This window comes from Oratosquilla oratoria, chromosome 31, assembly GCF_046742065.1.
Source record: "Oratosquilla oratoria isolate Oo_2021 chromosome 31, ASM4674206v1, whole genome shotgun sequence".
Classification (NCBI taxonomy): Eukaryota; Metazoa; Arthropoda; class Malacostraca; order Stomatopoda; family Squillidae; genus Oratosquilla; species Oratosquilla oratoria.
In genome coordinates this window covers 33,332,663-33,342,662 of record NC_134807.1, presented here as the reverse complement: position 1 = coordinate 33,342,662, position 10,000 = coordinate 33,332,663, and the positions used below count along the sequence as shown (strand labels likewise).

The window sequence follows — 10,000 nt, the reverse complement described above, 5'->3', positions numbered from 1 at the left end:
CGTTTTCTCGATTATTTGATTTATCGCCTACAAATGGTCTAGAGTCGAATATCCGCTCCTAAAGCCAGCCTGTTCTCTCGGTTGGTTTCCATCTAAAACTTGACTTAGTCTATTTGTAAGGATCTTGCAGAATACTTCATATACGTTTGATAGCAAGCTAATCTGTCGATAGTTACTAAGGTCCTTCTGGTCTCCTTTTTTATGAAGCAAAATTACTATAGCATTGCACCACGCATCAGGGACGCTTTCTTGACGTAAGCACTGGGTGTACAACTCAGCTAATTTAATATGAACTAATTTTTCTGCGTCTTTCAACAGATCTATTGATATACCATCTTCCCCAGGTGTTTTTCCTCGTTTCATAGTTTTTAGAGCAAAGTCTACTTCCTTTGTAATCTCTGGTACACTACTAACGTCTACACATGAATTTACTGATTCAACTACAGTCTTCGATGAGTAAAGCTTTTGGTAAAATTCTTCTACTCTTTTTACCATTTTGTTTTTACATTTAATTGTTTCTCCATTTCTATCTTTCAAACATATCATTTGCATGTCTGCGCTCGGTCAGTTTAATACATTTCCCTTTCCGAATAGTTTCCTCTATTTCATCCATGTTTCTCTTTCTTTTCTCTAATATCTGCCTTTTGTTGATGAGCTTGTTTAGTTCTACTATTTCCATTTCGTCTCTCTTGCTTTTAATCTGCATGGTCCTTCTTCTTTTAATTAGGTCATTTGAAGCTTTGGAGTATTTGTTCTCACTGATGATTTTTGTATTTCCTACTTTCTCTGCCGATTCCCTAATGATATTTACTAAATTTAAATTAATATCTTCCACGCTGTCCTCGTTAGTTCTTAGAGCTTCGTATCTATTTTTAATTTCTAACTGAAATTTCTTATTATTATCCTTAACCTTTGCAAGGCTTATTTTCTTTTTTTAAACTAGTTTATTTCTCTCGGCTCTGAAATTAAATTTAGCTGTGCAACCTACCATTCTATGGTCACCACCTATGTTGACTTTATTTATCACCGTAATATTGCTAACGCTTTTGTTCTCATCTCCTAATATGAAGTCTATTTAGTTCTTTGTTGTTCCATTTGGACTTCTCCACGTCCATTTACGACCTACACGCTTTTTGAAGAAAGTGTTCATTATCTTCATGTTGTAGTTATCTGCAAAATTTACTGACATCTCGACTCTGTCATTTCTTTCACCTACTCACGTCTCATCTCCCATCTTCTTCCCCATTTTAGCATTAAAGTCGCCTATTACCAACGTTTACTTACTTTTTTCTTGATCCATTACCTGATTAAATCATCATAGAAGGATTCAATTTCATCGTCTGAATTCTGTGAAGTTGGTGCATAAACTTGAACTATTTTTAGAGTGTATCTTTTGCACAGCCTAATCACAATCCAAGCTACCTTGTCCGATAAACTACTGAATTTGACTACGTTACCAGCAACTTCTCGGTTTATCAAGAATCCTGCTCCACTAGATCTTTCTTTGTCCTTACCTCTATAGTAGAACAGGTGGTGACCATCTTGTAATTGTATCAGCTTTTCTTCCACTCATCGGACTTCGCTCAGTCCTACGATGTCCCACTTGATGCTGTCTAATTGTTCCATTAAACTCTCCACTCTGTAGTCTTCTGAGAGACCTCTTACGTTGTAAGTATAGATCTTCATTTTCTTAATGTTGTTTAATGTCCAAGACTTGGATCTGTTTGGGCAGTGCTTACTCACATTCGGTGGCACACTGCCCGTAAACACACGAGGCAATGCGGTTGGACTTTTAGGAGACGATTATCCAACAGGAACGCCCGGTTTTGTTTTGATTGTGATATTCATATTTGCTATGAAGGGGATATATATATATATATGTATGTATATATATATATATATATATATATATATATATATATATATGTTGTATATATATACATATATATATATATACATATATATACATATATATGTATATATATACATATATATACATATATATATATATATATACATATGTATACACACACACACATATACAATATATATATATATATATATATATGTATATATACATATATGTGTGTTTATATATACTTAATAACCCACTTTACTGCTTACAGTAATTACCCAGGAATGAGATAATATGAGCCATCTCCCAAGACAAGTTGGCAGTGGTCAGGTCTTTGCATGAAATCTATTTCTTGATGAGGCGAATACCACTCGACGATGGTAATTAAGTCCTTATATTCAAATTTGTTACACGAAATGTAGGCAAACGACGCTCTATTGCAACCAAGCACTGCATATTCAGGGATATATACACATGCTTACACGTATAAATACGAATGCACAGGCAGATTCATAACCGCATGGGACATAGTGTATGCACACACACACTCACACACACACACACACACACACACACACACACACACACACACACACACACACACACACACACACACACACACACACACACACACACACACACACACACACACACACACACGCAGAGCAATCTAGTTGTACGATGTTCTGATTTTAAAACTTTAACACTCGTCAACCAACTATATATATCATTAATTCTATTTGGTTTCCGAATCTCATTAAAGTCATTTGAACCAATCCTCCTTCTCCCCCCTCCCCCCCCCCAAAAAAAAAGGTAGACTCAGGGGAGACTTTACAATACTTGAATATTTTTAAAGTCAACTTATCTAGAAAGAATACACAAAATACAAAACAAACGAGAAAGGACGACCTCAAGTTGTCTAAATGTCTATTCATTTAATTCATAGTGCTCACATTCTTTATCTATTACTCTCTAATGATCCTGTCGTCTTTAGGATAGTTTAAGATGGAAATAGGGAAGAACTGGGTTACCAATAGAGTAATTAACGAATGGAATAGACGTAAAAACCACGTAGTGAGTACTGAAGCTATTGGTTGTTTTAAAAGAGAAGATTTTGATAGTTTTATGGATAGGGATGATATGTGATAATGGACATGGAACTACATAGTGTAGGTCTTATGGTCTCTTGCAGTTTCCTTCATTCTATAGTTCTTATGTTCTTATATCATGAATGTTGACTTGCAAATCTACTCTGCAATATCAACCGTTCCTTAAACTTAGTTTCGTATTGCTGTCAGTGTCTGAGATCTAAGGGCATCTAAATCTTGTCACCGCGTCACCATCCCCCACAGAATGCTTTTTATTGCAAAACTGATTTCAATATGTTTGAACTCTTTTAGCCTCTTCTATCATCATTTTAAATTCTCCGATCTATCAAACACATTTTGCTTTTATTTTTATGTTTGTCCATTGTCACCACTCCTCCATTTGTTTTGATATATCTTTAACCTTAGACTTTCCTTCCTTTCAATGATTTTTTGCTGTTTCCTTGTATATTGTGCCCCGATCTATTTCCTTAAGATCTTTGACCTCTTCGTACTGTCTATGACTGTTGTACTTGTTCACTATACTCCTTCTCTACATTCTCTCCGTATTTTCCTCTTAGGTTCTTAATCTTCTCTGCTTCTACCTTTACATCTTTGTTATTTCAACATATGTAGTATTTATTCAGTCATCTATATATCTTTTGCCTTAAAACAATTTCTTTGCTATGAGCTGTTTGTTTCCTATGCTTTATGATATGTTCCTTCGTGTTTGCAAACATTCATTCCCTTGAAATTTGTGTCGCACATTTTTTAGCGTTTTTTACGTTTGCATTTTAGTATTTTTTGGTGTCCTTGTTTTTAACATACTATATTTAGCTTTCATTTATGTTTTTCCGGTTTATTTTTTCATATCTGTTGGTACTGCAAGGTCACTGTTTTAAATTGTCTCTGTATCCACACTGAACTTCTGGTCAATATTGCATCGGATAATATCACCCCTTTAATAGTAGCTCACAATGTAAAAAACAAATACGTCCATCAAATCCCTCTTCTCTTTCACATCTGATTTATAATTTATTTCACAAGTGCTGAGAACGTAGTGATGAAGCTACAACATTGTTTAAGATCACAACTAAAATTGCAGTCATAAAGAACGAGCCATTTGACAATTATGATAATAAAGGAAATCATGTACAGTATTTGTAATTTTCACTGATGTTATACTATCGAACGATATTCTATGGAAGGCTACAGTTCACAACAGTACCCAGTATTGTATATATATGAATATCTATTTTTCATTTCCGTTGAAAAGTAATCATGAAATGCGGAACGTTCCTTCACGTAAGGAATGGTGTCCGCGTTTTTTAATTCACGCTCAACTTCATTCCATACAGCTGTAGAAGAATGTGTAGAACGGGAGCGTTGCTGCTCGAGCTTACAAATGTCCGCTGCACAAAAGCAATCAACACGAGGACCAAGGACAAACAGTGTTACGGAAGAGAAGGGTCGGGCGGCATACAGAACTTAACCATCTCTGTAGATTCAACCAGATGATATAAGGACCTTTGCAGGAGTGACGTGGTCGAGGTTGGCGCGGTCGTGCAAGTCATGGAATAGTATGAGAGGCCTTTGTACAGCAGTGGACTCGAAATAGCTTGTTGATTGATTGATTGAGTGATCGACCTTGTATGATCAGCGTTTACACCAATCATATGGTGATCTGCATTGCGTTGAAAGTAACCAGTGATTCTATCCTTGCCGACAACACACCGAGAAGGTGAAGTAAGAGGTGGTCAAGAGGAAGAAGAAGAAGAAGAAGAAGAAGAAGAAGAAGAAGAAGAAGAAGAAGAAAAAGAAAAAGGAAAAGAGGAAGAAGAGGAAGAAGAAGAAGAAGAAGGAAAAGAAGAACAAGAAGAAGAAGGAAAAGAAGGAAAAGAGGAAGAAGAGGAAGAAGAAGAAGAAGAAGAAGAAGAAGAAGAAGAAGAAGAAGAAGAAGAAGAAGAAGAAGAAGAAGAAGAAGAAGAAGAAGAAGAAGAAGAAGAAGAAGAAGAAGAAAAAGCATAAAGGAGGGACAGCAGAAATAAGAAGTTATTAGTATTTATTTTCAGATGGAGATTGATCTCCAATTATAAAAAAATTATACATGACTCTATTCTGTAGAGATGACATTCAAGTTCATGAATACTGAATGCATCAACTCGTGCAGTCTTTTCCCTTATACGGTATCTGTAAGAGCGGTCGTGTTCCTCACTCTAATGATTATTTTCATACGGCGATCATAAACAGCGGACCGCGTCGGAACAATAGCTCCCTCCGATGTTTTGACTCCGCTAAACACCTTTCCCTCTTCAAATATAAGAATTCTCTCCTTTTCTGTGGCCACTTCTCCCCTCCCCTTCTCTTTTTCTCTTCCTTCGTTTTCATGTTCAAAACTTTCATCCCCCTCTTTCCCTCCGTGGAGTTTCCTATGGATTCTCTTTGGACAAAGTCTTCCTCCTCACCATCTCGTGATGACTTGGTTTCTCGAAGACTCTCCCGCTCCCCCCTCCTGCCTCCACCAACTTCCTCACCGTCCTTCTCTCCCTAACACTCTTCTTTACTCTAAAGTCTGGTTACCTTTTTCAGTTTTCAATTTTGCGTTCTAACCCTTGCCGAATCATTGAAATAGCATGTCGGGGAAACCTCGTTATCCACATGAACAATACATTCGCTCAAGCCTCGTTTGGTGGATTTGGGAATGAGCTGAAGTCCGTAGTGCTTATCTGGTGGATGTGTTTCTAAAGGAGACACGGCATTGGGATATTGGAATCGCATTGCCGTGGATGAACAGGCCGCAGACTTGGATATTTTCACCTGCATCATATTTGTTGTGAAATCACCTACCATTCTTTTGTCAACATGAAATATTTCAACAAGCGTAAGAAAAGAGAAAGTCATTTTGAGATGAATAGATCGAATAATATACCAATTTGAGATGATGGTGTGGTAGACGTATCCTGAATTTTCCTCCTATAAAAAAGGTCCACACTAAAGAATAATTGGAAAATATCAAGGAGAAAAGAATTTCAGAATATCCTTGTGGAAAGAACGTCCTGGTTCTCTGACAAGAGTTGTTTGCAGAGTAGGAGCAAAACATTTCAGAAAAAAATAAAAGATGTTCTTTGGTCTCTAAGATATTGAAAGCATAATACTCAATAACCCATACGAGGTTTCCGAAATATATGATTCCTTAAACCTATTTAGCAGTTTCTATAAATGAGTGTTATGCTCATAACATTACATATCCTGTATACAATGGAAAGATGTTCTCTTGTAACAAATACGGTGTGTAAACTTGAGACATCTCATGTTGAGATATCCCCCTCCTTTGTGGCAGTGTCCAAACTTTGAGACTGCTGCGGGCATACATGGGGTACGGACTCATAAACTTTTGTTGGCTTTTGCTTTCGAACTCCTTTTCCCTCCTTCCTTCGTGTTGTTCTCAGCGTCCTCCTTGTCTGGGTTCACATGCACTCCCGAGTTATGCTCCCGGGTTATGAGAATTTCGTATTCATTGCGTTCGAGGCGAGGAATTTTAATTTCATGAAGGTGTCTTCCTTGGCTTCGGGCGAAAACAGCAGAGTCTTCCTTCACATTCATTGTTTGCACCAGTCTAACACATACCTCTAAGTAATCTCTTTAGATCCCTCCCGGACATCTCTTCCCTGCTTTCTTGGACCCTCTGCCTACTTCCAATATTCCCCTCTCTCGGAGGTACATCGACCTCCCCTTCGCGATTTGTCGTTCATTCAAGTATGGCGGGCTTGGGAGCTTTCTTTGTATGGACAATGTAATCTATTTGCCTGAGTGGTAGCTACCACCTTTGCCTTTCAGCCCTCCTCCTTCTCCAAAGAGCCCCTTTCAGCATTTTTCTACGAAGTTCGGTATGTTTTCTATGGCAGAAGCCTTATGGCAGAGGCAGGAACAGAAAATAGTAGTAAACAATGTTAGGCCCCGGCGGCGGAGCGTACAGCTAACGTACTGTAGATATACACAAGTAAGTTCAGCATAGCGAAAAGGGCTCGGGTAGCGAAGACACATTTGCGATGACCTTAACACAGGCAACAGGGTTCACGTTGTCGAGTTCCTCGCCCGTTCTTCGGGGTGGCCTCCCGCGGCGTCGATACCGTCATAACCTGACCACCCGCTCCCCCCGTGGTCACGTATTTCTGTGCCGCTGTCATTTGGTGTCCAAATGACCCAATGAGTTTGCATGGTTATGGATATGAGAGTAAATGTTTGCTCTGCGAATGTCCTCAGATAAATCGGACGAGACACGCGCGTTCTGAGGCCTGAATAGAAGTGATTGTAGAGGTGGGAATGGACGCGGTTCCCTCCCGCTCACTCTCATTCTTCCAGAACTTCTATTGTTGGTCTGTTGAATCCAGCCCTGGCCTGGAAAGCCGCAGCAAGGGTATGGAAGACCACATACAGAGTGAATAATAAAAGTGGTTGTGGTATTACCATCATTTCTACTGCCACTCTCCCTTCTACTACTACTACCAATACCACCACCACCGCCACCACCACTACTACTACTACTACTACTACTACTACTGCTATTACTACTACTACTACTACTACTACTACTACTACTACTACTACTACTACTACTACTACTACTACTACTACTACTACTACTACTACTACTACTACTACTGCTGCTGCTGCTTCTGCCGTTGCTCCCTATATAATGGTGATGAGAGTGATAATGTTGAGTGTGATGATGGATGACTATAGGTGACAGTGAATGACCATAGATGATGGATGATAATGGATGATGATGGACACGATGGTGTTGGTGTTGGTGATGATGATGATGATGATGATGATGATGATGATGATGATGATGATGATGATGATGATGATGATGATGATGATGATGATGATGATGATGATGATGATGATTATGATGATGATGATGATGATGATGATGATGATGATGATGATGATGATGATGATGATGATGATGATGATGATGATGATGATGATGATGATGATGATGATGATGATGATGATGATGATGATGATGATGATGATGATGATGATGATGATGATGATGATGATGATGATGATGATGATGATGATGATGATGATGATGATGATGGAGACGGGATTGAAGATGGAAATTAACCCTAAACTTAATATTGCTATCAGTATTGATATTGAGACTTAGATGAAGACTAAGAATGATTTTAAGATTAAGGTTGAGATTAAGATTAGGGTTACTATCAAGATTAAGGTTGTGATTAATATTAATATTAATGTGTATACATTGTGACGAATGTGGATAGGAGGTAAGGGGACACGGGCTGAGGGAAAGACTTTTATTCCTAACTAGTTTCGCCTGAAGAAGCCACTCAGGCGAAACTAGTCAGGAATAAAAGTATTTCCCTCAGCCCGTGTTCCCTTACCTCCTATCCACATTAATATTAATATTAATATTAATATTAATATCAATATTAATATTAATATTAATATCAATATTAGTATTAATATTAATATTAATATTGATATTGATATTAATATTATCATCGATATTAATATTAATACTAATAATCTTAACATTAAACTTAATATTAGTATTAATACTAGTATTGATAATAATATTAATATTAGTATTAATACTAATATTAATATTAATACTAGTACTAATATCAACATTGATATTGACATTATTATTAATATTAATATCACTATTAATATTAGTATTACTATTAATATTAATATTAATGTTAATATTAATATTAATATTAATATTAATATTAATATTAATATTAATATTAGTATTAATATTAAGTTTAGTATATTCTTAATATTAACATCAATATTAAGATTAAAATGAATACTAATATCAATATTAAGATTAAGATTAAGATTAAGATTAAGATTTAGATTAAGACGATTAAATGATGAAGATAACGACGGTGAAAAAAACAACGATGGTAATAACAGTGGTGTCAATGACGATGGCATCGATATCAGTGGCAAAGATGACAGGTCAACAACAATAAAAACAACAATAACAATAACGCTGACAATAACTTATTTTCTACCGTCACCAATTTTTTACCTCTAATTTAAAATCTAACATTTCTAAAAAAAAAAATATATATATATATATAACCTTTCAAATATACTTTCTTTAGGCCTATGGACGGCAGATAATTCTTTTTTCTTTTCTTCTTTAGGTTTTCACTAGTCTAACTCAAAATAGAAACGTGACCCTATACGTACATAAACATTTCTAAAACTGTTCTTGTTCTTCTCTCATTTCTGTATTTCTCCCTTAGTGTATTAATATCCTTTTATATCCCTTTCCTAGAAGTCTTAGAAAAAAATGTTTCTCTATAATTCGTACTTTTTCCATATACCTTAACTAGAAAATTTAACAGGTTTATTTGTTTATAATTCGTATTTTTCTATCTCGTTTTCTTTTGTAAAATGTGCCTTACATGTTTTCTGTTTGTCATACAGAACCTCTCCTTCCTTCTCGGAAATTTTAAGGATTTTCCTACCCTCACTAGGGTTTGTTCAGACCTCTTTTCCGCAACATTTCACAAGTTATTCTGTTCATCTCCAGTCGCTTTCCTATTATATTTCCATTCCATTCTTCACCTCCCCCCCCTTGTGTCTCCCTCTCTGCTGTATCCTCTCTGTATTCATATACCTAATATGCATACATGTAAAGTTATACGCGTACATGATTGCATGTGTTGTACTTTTCCTTCTCTGGCGAGAGGAATCCGGAGGATGTTATGATGAGGTTATCAAAACATTCGGCGAGTCGCTGGCTGCTTCGTCTTCGAAAACAACAAGAAAATGAGGAGCGTGTGCTAGTAGCTGCGTAGCTGTGGCCGAAGCCATCACCTTTGCCCTATGCGCACGGACTCTTGGGGCAGATAACAGTCACTGTTAGGATTCGGAGAGGTGTGCAGGATTATTAGGCGAATGCGAGAGCAATACGCTTACGATTACTCCAGCAGTGCACAGAAATAAAAGGAAGTCTGGTGAATCATAACGTGAATTATAACGTGTCCAAACAATTACAGGAAAG

General features: G+C 36.8%; 1 protein-coding gene across 6 annotated transcripts in view; it reads right to left on the bottom strand.

Moving 5' to 3' along the window:
• The window catches only part of LOC143041508 (dual specificity calcium/calmodulin-dependent 3',5'-cyclic nucleotide phosphodiesterase 1A-like), a 629,075-nt gene that overhangs the window by 93,824 nt on the left and 525,251 nt on the right, over positions 1-10,000 (bottom strand). The window lies entirely within an intron of this gene.